General features: G+C 31.3%; 2 protein-coding genes across 11 annotated transcripts in view; one reads left to right on the top strand and one right to left on the bottom strand.

Moving 5' to 3' along the window:
* LOC144839841 (steroid 17-alpha-hydroxylase/17,20 lyase-like) overlaps positions 1-11,169 on the bottom strand; it is a 36,062-nt gene extending 24,893 nt beyond the window's left edge. Inside the window, exon 1 of the mRNA XM_078695395.1 lies at positions 10,757-11,169. The gene's annotated coding sequence lies outside the window, so the exon portion shown is untranslated. The remainder of the gene's footprint in view (positions 1-10,756) is intronic.
* The window catches only part of LOC144839840 (SWI/SNF-related matrix-associated actin-dependent regulator of chromatin subfamily D member 1-like), a 116,271-nt gene that overhangs the window by 30,061 nt on the left and 74,037 nt on the right, over positions 1-12,173 (top strand). The gene's annotated exons all lie outside the window — the stretch shown is intronic.

Here is a 12,173-nt window from a genome sequence, read left to right on the forward strand (position 1 = left end):
TCCAGAATTTGGCTGTCATCCAATCATTTCAGATTATTTCGTGCTTCATACTGAAAAGTGTAGGTTTGCTAAAAATGAAGAAAAAAGTGTTTTGGTAAAATTTTTTTCTTGCGGTTTTTAAAAAAGTGCGCCGACAATATATCTTTGATTAAATTATTGAGGTATGACAGAATTTGTGACCTGGAATACCTTCAACTGGGGGTTGCTTCCGAATTGAATAACAATTGAACCAGAACGTAAACAAAAGTTTAATTGTTTTAATCTGTCAACATGATGCATTTCACAACAGAAGCCAAAATATTGATTAAAATAATTAACTACTTAAAGAATACAAGCCAAAATATTTCTTAAGATTAATTAATTATTGAGCCTACATCCAGTATGGCACCATAGTTTGATGCTTTTAATCTTAACCATGATATATTTGTTTCAATCTTAAAATCGTATGCGCTAATATCTTTTATTTGCTGCCTAATGGTTTGAGATCTACTTGAAGACAGACAAACAGACTAAACTCCTGATAGAGATTGTACATTTTTATTTGCACTAGTCTTAATGCTATGCTACTTTGAATCGTTTCTTTGCATTGGAAAGTAAACCCAAGTGCAAGTGAAACCAAAAGCAGAGTTTAATAGGTGAAGTTAGAATAGGATTTAGGCCAAGACTTAAAGACAGTGATTCATGCAGTATCTTAGGCAGATGATTTTCCAAATTATCAGGCTAAGTTTTTTATCATCAGGATATAAATACATTCTCTGGGGTCAATAAACTGGGCGACAGAAATATGTAAAATGCCAGAAACTAATCCTATATCTGTAGGTACAGATGGATATCAGGGTATAACATAGTGGAGTGTACTTTGCCATTGAGGTTATGGGGCTAGAGAAGAACAAAAAACTGGGTAAATAATTACAACTCGGATTATCTACAATTAACTGAAAGTGATTTTTATTTTGGATTAAAGCAATTTGTCCTGCATCGTTCAGTTGGCATATTTTAGGGCTTCCTGTTTTTTAATCAGCCTCTCAAAATCTGTCAGTCACATTAACTTTCAACCAATCAGAGCCAAGGTCAGATCTTCTCCACTCATTGATGTACTGCGGCTGGATTAGGCTAATAGCTGGCCTTGTTTAGAGTTATTTCATTTGTTACCACTAAGCCCTGTTCTAATTGGTTGATTTTTTTTTCTTGTCATGATCCTATTGTTTTGATTGGTTTAAGATTATCTGCATTCTTTTATGTCATACTATTTCAAAATGTTGGTCATTTAGTGACTTATCTAATTGGACCAGAAGCCCTTCTTTGTGCCCATATCAAGCACTTGTGATATCTATCTATGCTAAACTATCCTTATCAATACTATATTATTATTAAACAATATATCATACAATATCATGTCACCATTAAGTATAAATAAACCCATGTTTGAGTATAATCCTACCTCCTAATTTAAGATAAATTTGGACTTAAAGACATTTTAGTTTTTGCTAAAATTGAACAAATTTTCAAACAAACAAAAAAGTGCTTAATTGAACCTCCATCCCCTCAAATCTATTCTTAATTTACATTCTTGAAATGGTTCTGTCAAGTATATGAAGCATTCTCCTAAAATACCACAACTCTAAAACTCCCTTTTAATATCTTTTCATTAATGAGAATTTTTTAAATGTCCAGTATCTGTATCCATACACTACATACATGAAATTGTTCAATAGTCAAACATTCAGAAAATTCCAAGATATTTTATATTTTACATACCGATGTCTAGTGGTACATAATTAATTGACAAGTGTATAGGTTTATTTCTATGGGCTGATTTATTAATTACCTATTAAAACTTTGCATGTGGTAAAATTGGACATTCGTTAGTTATAGTATAATTTCAATAGGGTTGAAAGTGGCAATTTTTAAATGAATTAAATTGTTTAATATATTATTGTAGAAAAATATACTTTGATGCAATTTTTAAAATATAAATGTGTTTATTGATTAGATTTGTTGCTCTTTTGTGAACTTTTAGTTTTACCAACAATATTGCAACATTTAGAATACCACACAGCTTGCTTTCTGACTTTGGCATTTGTGAAGAAAAAGCGTTTTAATTAAATAACACTTTAGGACTGTATCTTTTCTTACAGATATGTCTAAATCAAAATTTTTGTTTGGTTTTTATTATTCTGCAGACACCCCCACTCTATCGGTTTGGATAGCATTCCATACGACTCCTGCTGTATAGCTAATTTTGTCTATTTTGTGCCTAGCTTACCTAGATACAGTAATAGCCTATTTTCAATATCTCAAAAAAAAAATCATGATGATTGTTTGTACAGATGCTCCTTCTTGAGGGCGTGGTTCGTGGACTTTACCATTTAATGAGAAGGAATAAATTTTCTATTTTCGAGTTATATCTTGCCCGTCAAGGAGAATAGGCTATTATCGATTTATCCAGGTCAGTGGCACTCATCTAGCCTACCAACAACATTGTTGGTTTGTGTCGCCAATAAAGTCTTTAATGTTTAGCTTATATCTAGTCTTGTCTGTCACTGAGTGCAATTTAGATTAAAACATTTAACATATTTTAACCACATAGTCATCCTATGTTTTCATCATCAGGGGGAATTACTTAGACCTTTGCAAGTGTACATAAGTCGCTTGTTTATACAAGACCTACATTTTGTTATTTTTCCAAGAAGACTGGACTTTAATAGTTTGAGTGGGTATGCTGAGTGCTAGCTGATATTAGGCCGATAGGTTACATTTGTTATAGCTTTAGTGCTATCTAGGTTCTGTGGGTTTTGATCCTTTGCATCAAAGTTTTTTCTAGGCTGTGCAGAGACCGTCGTTAACTTGGTACCCGATTCTCTGTCCTGTATCTCTACATATGGCATAATATATATTATCCAGTATCATAACCGAATTCTGTAACACAGCGTCCAGTGTATCACGTGTGACACTTGTATTATGTTAAGGTTTAGTTTAGACTATGATACAGGCATCATATGATACATAAAGGTCCAAAAAAGTGTTTTGAATCATAAGAAATTGGAACACTATAATGCTGTACTAGGAGTAATTAAAGCACAGGGCCAGATGCTTCCGAACAAATAGATTCTTTTCCATTAATTTCCCTTTCTTGATTAGATGATCACGCTCAACCTTGACGACTATCAAGTAGGACTCCGTTCTTCGTTTACATTTATTGATTGACTAAACGGTCTTCTCAATCAAGAACCACTTGCAGAACAAACAAAATTAAATTAAGCATTTAGCAGGATCTCACAGTCATCATCTAGGGCCATAACCTCGCTCCACTAAAAAGATGTTAGTGGGAGGCCTAACTGTACGAACACACATCAGTTTATGTTAACACCACCTATTATGCAATGGCTCTAATGACCTATTTAACGTACTGACAACTACACTTTGCTTTTCCATGTTTATCTAGGCCTAATTTAATATCTTAAGTATTATGATACCAATCAGTATAGCAAAACAATAATTATTTGAGTTAAAAGTAAACTGCTGTACGTGTTTTTATTGATTCTTATGTTTGCAAAGATTTATTCTGTCCTAGTTTTCTTTCATTCAGTAATTCGTGTGTATAGACTTTGAGCTTGTAACTAAGCTATCGTTTGGCTATAAATGAGAATTGAACTGGCTTTAAAATGTAGGCTCTACAAATTCCAACGTCGATATTTCTAATAATAGTATCATTTGTGGTTTAGGATTCAACTCAACTATGTGTAGTAAAACAAATGCAATACGGTAAATAATAATATTTTACGCCCAATTAAAAAAAATTGTTCACATCACGTCCGCATCAAATTTTTGGGTCCCATACTTTTTTTATACTTTGTGTTTTTTATTTGATCCAGCGGGCTGGGACTCTTCATCCCCTTCAAAAATGATTATTGAGGGTTTGGTTTGGAAGATAGGGTAGGTGGTGCAGTCATAATTGAGAAACCTCTGATTGGCAAGTAGTACAAACTTGACAGTAGATTGGGAAAAAGTAAAACAGTAATTCCAGGTACCCAGATGTTTCTTGGTTGATTATACAGATGAAATTAGGTTGCTTGATGGAAGACCTTAGAAAATAATCTTTAGGGTTTGTGGAAGACTTTGAAGGTGGATGTTTCTACCCACTTCCACCCAGCACAGTACAATATATCCATGCATGCAGCTAAAATACATGAAATTAACCAATCGGGTATGAAGGATACACCCAGATGAAATAATTTTGTAAGCATTATTGGATAGTGATTTGCGTATATGATCAGTTCACATGAAGTGAATAGGCCACCCTCATTAACGATGGTATTAAATATATAAATAAATAAAAAATGCAGTACTATTTATACTATAGTTTCCCTTATTTCAAAATCCATGATCCCGCCACTGATGCATGTCTTTGTGAATTGAATGACTAAAGGACATCACAATCCAGTATGTTCTCATTTGTAACACATAGGTAAAGCGCCATTGTGGTTTATCATGAAATTAAACATCTATAAAATATGATCCACTTGTTTGCGATAGTTAAAACCTGTTGTGTCTTCATATCCGGTGTTGTGTGAAAAGAACTCTCAAGTATTGACCAATAGTGGCTGTTACGCAAGTCAAATGCTTGTTAATTACCTGAATGTTAATATACATTGTATCACATAACCAGTTAAAAAGAATATATTATCATGTTTATCAAGAACGAAAACCTCACTGGGGTATATTAAACACTACAAAAATACTCTATCTTATGGTCATCTAATGTAAACCTGGTATTAACAAATGAATGCAAGTTGAAAAGTTCACCTGCCCATGCTGCCAAATATCATAAACCACAAACATACTTACTTTATCCCACAAATAATCTTTGTATTTATTCTATTATAAACCCATGTCCATAGTCTTAAATATCAGGATGTGATCAAGATAGCAATTTGTTTTCTGACCTATTCTTACTGCCTATTTCTGAATCAGAAACAGTAATACCTGCTACTCTTGCCAATTATTATAGAGTACTTATTTAGCTATTTAGACAGTAGGCTACCCATTTAAAGGGTTGGTTACCTATTTAGACAGTATGTTGCCGATTTATATTGTAGGCTACTGTTTAGATGATAAACTGCTACTGATTTAGATGATAAACTGCTACTGATTTAGATGATAAACTGCTACTGATTTAGAGAGTGGGCCTCTAATTTAGTCGGTAGGCTACTGATTTTTCCTTTTCCTATAACCACCTGCTAATTTAAGAGATTATTCTATGAAATTGGTCTAAAAATGTGGAAAAGCCTAAACACTTATTGAATAAAACTTACAGTAGACCATTCATAGAAATGATTATTTAATTCATGCACAATATAAAAATGTAGTTAAATTTTAATGCGATTTTTCATACTTTCAACTATGATTTGAAAACTGATGATGCCCGCATGTACTGTATGAGAAGGTTATTCTTGTGCTCGTTTAGTAACAAACGTCATGTAAACCAATGTTAAACAGGCCTAAAACTACTAAAGAGGTCTCCAACACTTTCTCCTGGCCTCTACTTAACATTATCACCTTTTGTTTTATGGTAAGTGTTAGTGAACTTGTAACCATCAAACTGACAGGACTTTATCTATTGTAACAAAAAGTTTTTCGCAGAGACTGCTACAAAGTTATATAAATTAAGCTTGCTTGCTTCCATGCTTCCGTCTGTCCTATATTATCATATATTTTTTTAAATCTTAGAATACATATCAATAACAAAATTAACCAAATCAAGTAAAAATTTTAATATTTGGAAACATTAATTATGACTAATTATTATAATGATACCTGTTTGAAGTTATTAAAAATGTTTATCCATGGCAAATCAGAATTTAAAATTTAATATATTAAAACACTGATTACAGTATGATGATAAACTCTAAATTACCTGTTTTGTTCTTTAAAAAGTTCATCCAACCTAAATAAATATTTAATATTTGAAAAATATTATAATGACTATACTAATAGTAATAATATATACCGTAATATTTTTGTTAAATTCTAAAATCTAAATCATATAATCTTACCTGTTTTGTTGAAGTCCTTCAAAAAGTTGATTCAACCCAAATAAAATTTCAACATTTTAAAAAAACATTATGATTATACTGGTAGTAATAATATATAGTATTTTTGGTAAATTCTAAAATCTAAATTTAATCAGATAATCTTACCTGTTTTGTTGAAGCCCTTAAAAAAGTTGATCCAAACCTCAGGTTAGTTCATCCCCAAAGATTGTCAACACAATAATAAGCTGACAACTCATAGTCGAACCTTTATATAAGGTTTTGCACTCCTTCGCAAGCTTACGACGAGTCAGGCGGATTAGTGCCCTGTTATCAAATAAATAGCCAATTGCTTCCTGCCGACAAAATGTCACTGCGACATATTTACCATTATAAAAAAAACCAAACTTTTATCAAGACATTTATGTTAAATTCCAGGACTATTCTCATTTGTGTTTTATACCAAACTATTTAGACACATGCCAGGAAATCTTGAAGAAGTAACAGTACTTTTTAAATCTCATTAATTATACGAAATTTTTAACTTTGCAGTAAGTGAATTTTTTTAATATTATGATGTTTTAACAATTTGTTCACCTTTATTTTCTTAATAGAACTGATATATTTTAGATTCAGAATCAATTAATATTATAATTTTCTTTATTAAGAAAAGTCTTTTAAACATTTGTTTCTTACGAATTTTTCATTTTTATTCACCTTTACTTGAAAAAAAATATTTTTAGATTCAGAATCAGTTGAAATGTGGTAGTTAAGTTTGTTTAGTTTTTTAATTTGCAAATTTCTGAATTATTTGTTTAACTTTCTTTGCGCAATACAAATATATAACTGATTCAGAATCTTGTGGAATATTAAAGTATCAGAATCAGAGGAAAACATAATGTATATTTCAACTTTTAAAGTTCTTCAAGTTTTTTTTAAACTTAAATTTTTAAATGCTTTGAAGTTATTTTTTTGTAACCAGTTCACCTTTAATACAACTGATTGTTTTGGAGACATTTAGATTCAGACTACCAAGTAGTTATTAGGTTTAATATTTAGTAATTAAACCTGTCATTCTGAAGGTGTATCAAAAGCAATCAAATAAACTTTCACATGTGTAACTTTAGAAAGTTTGCTTGCTAGCCAAGAACATTTGAACTCTTGCTGGCGAATGCAAGTTATTACCTTTTTTTTGCCCATCTCTCAAGTTTGTTGACAATAATTCAATGAGCACAGGAAATACTTGAGCAGATTTGTACACTACTTAACAACAAATCTTAGAACTGATTGCTAAAAAATGTTAATTAGTCCAGAAGTATCTGGGTGCTACTCTTCATGGTTTTTTAGCCCATTTCCTGAGAGCTTAACCCCATGTCTCCACTAGCCATACCATTTATATTGTATTTGATTGTAGTGTTTATGATGTAATGATTTATTGCGGTTATTAATCATTGAATTTTCGACTTTGAAATCAGTTTAGGAAGTTAGCTTGAAGGTAATAAATATATAATGTTTGCTCCATGGTATATGGAAAATCATTTAATGTAAGTGTATGCTTAGCACCTGTTGTGGCATTGCTTCATTTAATTCTTTTTTAGTCTTTCTTTTTAATGGTTTAATCCTACTTTTTAATAATGGAATATGTTGATAATGTGTACAATATGTACAGTTTTGTTGAGCTTTTCTGTTTTAACTACAGCTACATTATCAATTATTTGCATTGTAAAGATTTTCAGTACAATTTTTCATACCCACTTAAATAAACATTTTTATAGCTTGATGAAGATAGTTAACATTTCACTCTTGCTTAAATGATTGTTTAACTTTCAATTTAATATATTAAAATACTAACAATTAACATTAAATCATTAGAAACAAGATGAATTTTTTTAGGACTTTCCCTATATAGTATTTTGCTAATATGAAAAAACCCAGTTGCACATAAATACACCTCAGAACATTTTCAATTATTTTTAGTGAACTGGCATTTGTAGTAAATTAAAAAAATCAAAAAAAAAAATCAAAATGTTATGAGAACGGTGTGTAGTGGTAGGTTAAAACTTTTTCTAAACTAATAGGTTTAAATATTTTTTTGTTTAAAAGATTTACATGAAATATATTTGTATTAGTTAGGTTAACTAAACTTAGATACCTAATCTCTTGTTAGTAATACAAATTGCACATGTCAACAGTATAAAACTTAACAAAAAAGTTGTGTAATATATATTTATAGGAAGCAACCATTGTTATAGAACTCTTATCAGGATGATAAATATCAACAACTATGCATTGGCTTCTCAAACAAGTTTGATATATATTGCAAAATCTATTGTAAAAAAAAAAAAGATTTATGACCGGAGATTAACAAAGTTGGACATCATCCGAAATTGATTAATGGGGCATGAAAATCCCAGCTCATAGTTGAATAAAGTCAGTAAAAAAGTGTTGCTAATATTAAGTAGGGCAGGGTTGCAAGCAATTCATGACTATTGGTAGCCATTTGTCTATAAAGGTTTCAATTTGATTGATTGACATTCTGACATCTAGCCTCTGACATACAGAAAAAGCTTAGTACTGTTTGAAAATCCATAAAGGTTGTTCAATATTTTAAAATACATTTTGTAATAAAAGCAAAATTAGTTAGACAGGAACCAGAAAACCTATTTATTTGTTTTTATTTTAGTTTTATAAAGAATTCAATGCAATTCTATTTTTTTAATGCAATATATTTTATGAATTTTATTGCATAATATTTTTCAAATATTTGTTGTAGTGTTTAAATATATATTTTATATATATCGCAGGAAAGCATCCCCTTAAAAGAGGTGTTCCAAAACTGAGGGGTTTTACTTTATATGAATTGTCAAATGTATAATATTAAACAGAGTATTATAATAATAAAATTGGACAATTTTAAGACCCCTTTCTATCTTTTATCATGGTTTCCCTTCCTATCATCACTCCCCCTAAAAACCCTTGGTTGAAAACTCACCTGAAGAACGCCTTTCACTATCAGCAAGTTACTATGTCAAAGATGTACTATTATTTGTCCAAAATGTTAAAAATGTGTACAGAATTGTTGATAATGTTAATAATTGACATAGAATAACCAGATTAGTTGTACAGTTATTATATAGTTGTATTGTATTGTGACAAGTGCTGTTCAATAGGTCTCATCTACCTTCTTAACTGTGGTTGCCCTTTCAACGACCTCTGCTTTCACAGTTACCTTCATGTCAGCTATTGTATTAATAAGGACTACCGATATTGACTTTCTTTACCACCCTTTTGCACTATTTATGCCTTATTATATACTGAATCAACATTCTTTGAATTGAAAATGAACAACAATAATATCATTGTGTTTCTTTCAGAGTTACGATTTTCTATTTTGTAAATTTACGCTTTACGAGGACGCTTGGCAAGTAAAGTTCTTCGCACTCGCAGAAATGTTGTACTTTTAGTTAAGATAGTAGGTCACTACTGGGACCCAGTTCCTGTTGGCAATTTGACTATTATACAATTTTAATCAATTAATAAAGTTAAAATAAAATGGAATCATTAAAAAATGAGTAGTATACAGTGCATTATCAGTTAAGGCCTGTTTCGATTGAGAGAATAGTTGTTTGAACACATTTCTGCTATTTCCTTTAAGAGCAGAAACGGGAAAATAACCGGATGACATCCTCAAATAAACCGTTAAAACATTTCAATCGGTCGCCTTTTTGGATGCCATTACAGAATGCAAATCCTAATGCAAAAATAAACTATGTATAGTTTTGTTTATAGCATGTCTCTCTACTATTCTATTAATAATTAATATTTGATAACAGTTATTAATTTTACTTTTTCAAGACTCTTTCAACCATTACTATAACCAATAACATTTGAGAGGAAAATGCAGGAGATTATCAAGTTGCTTATTAGAAAACCCCTATTCAGGGGACACTTTCTGGTGAAATGAAAGGTGCATATTATAATAAGGGATACCCATATTGAGGGTAGTATGGTTAGTGTGGCAGACGTCTTTCGCAAACGACAATGTCAAATAGACATCTATCACACAACTATTAAAGGGTAGACTTTGTTGCACTTTTAGGAGAACTATAAATTATAATTTTAACTAATAAAATCGATTATTTAAAATTCAACACAAACACCCTAAAAATGTTAAAACGTCCTCAAACAAGACAGGAATGGTTTTTAAAAGAAAACTTATGGGCGATTTGTACAGATGTTCTCTGATCAATGCGTCACGTATACGACTAACCGACAATGTTCAAAGTGTTTGTTTAATGTCAAATGTTAATTAAATAAAAAACATACCATACTTTAAATCTTAAATTATCAACATTGAACTTTTCTACCCATGAATTTGTAGATTGAATAGATGAAGATAAAATCGTAGAACAATTGGTGAAAGGTTTTGGAAATTGCTGGTGCAATCACTTACTCTCTGTTACGCCAAATTCCCCCCTGATACGCCATTGAGTGTATAACTAAGTTCTGATTGCTGATTTAATCATAAAGATCTAGTACAGTCTATAGATATTATACGTCATGACTTATGATCTTATACTTATTAGTAGCAAGTACATGTGCAAACATGATAGATTGAACATAAAATGGGGTAATGTGATTATAATTTGTGTAACATGTCAAAATACGTTTACATTTTTGCCGGCGTTTGAAATGCACAGAAGCTAAACAGACCGTCAACGTACCTTGAGTAAATAGGCCAATTGCATGCGAAAACTAGTTCACTTTGGTTGTCTGCCAAGTGGTTCACGCTGCCACTGATTCAGCGTACAGTCAATCCAATCTACACCCTCCGCGACGATGTTAGAAGCGCTTAATTTCTGTAATCCGTTATTCCCGTGGTCAAATATTTTAATCGTGTCGGGAGTATCGGAGATCTAAGTCGTATTATTTAGGGATGGTTTCAAGTTTAAGTGTTTTTGATTGAAGGACTTCAAGGTCAATGAACTTATGTACTGTTGGTACATTAGTACTAATAAATGTTATGTTATGCTGAATTTAATTTTGCAGTCAAGAGCAAAGAAGAATCTAGTCTTTAATAGTATTAATCATTAAAACTTAATCATGTTCCGTGACTTGAATTTCCACCAATTTTCATTTGCCACAAGACATTTTGTTGCTTGCTTATATCGATTGAACGCATTTGTAGATAATTCACAAATTGCATTATTAAAACTACTGGTAATTGGTTAATTCAAATGAAATTGCTCATTTTATGGAAAACACAATGTATAAGATACTACACCTCATGTAAAAGATCACTGTAAACAGTTTTAATATCCAATTTAAAATACGCATTAGGTATTCCTCTTCCTCTAACCCTAACCAAATCCCAATAAATGTTTACTTAAATTTTAATTCAAGTATATTCAATAAAATAAATTGATTGAGATCAAATCAACTAAAGGTAGTTTTGGATAGCAGATTATTAGATAGTAAAATCCCTATTAAGAGGACACCTTCAAGACACAACAAAATGTCCCCTAAATATTAATAAATGATGTCTTTTGAATAGGGATTACTATAGCTAGTACACTTATTTTGAAACATATATTGCCTCGCCTCATTCATATCTGAATAGAGGTGTCCTCTGAATAGAGGTGTCCTCTCTATAGAGGTGTCCTCTCTATAGAGGTTTCCTCTGAATAGAGGTGTTCACTAAACAAGGGTATCCCATAAAGGTCTACTATATTATTATTATTATTAATAATTATCATCAATTGGTTCTTGTGTGGGGAGGATATCAATATATTACTTGTTGTATGGTATTATTAATATTACTATTATAGTGAGTAATACTGACTCACTAGGAGATTGATCCGTTGACAGATGGATGATTGATGGACACATCACTGGGTGCTTTCAGTCAACAGATTCAGGTTTTAGCTACCCACTTTTTAGATTACTGCTAACTCCAACAGGACATGCCGCCCACTTGCTGTAAGCAACCCAGTTTATTTGGAACCTATATTTCTTAGTTGCCTGCTTTAAATAAGTCTCTTGAGAGATAAAACCAAAAGTTAAGGGTGTATATAAGGCCACATGACAGGAAGATTACTAGAAATTGCCTATTTATCTGGAAATGATAGTGAATTAATATTA

Source organism: Antedon bifida, chromosome 4 (genome assembly GCF_963402885.1).
Source record: "Antedon bifida chromosome 4, ecAntBifi1.1, whole genome shotgun sequence".
Taxonomy (NCBI): Eukaryota; Metazoa; Echinodermata; class Crinoidea; order Comatulida; family Antedonidae; genus Antedon; species Antedon bifida.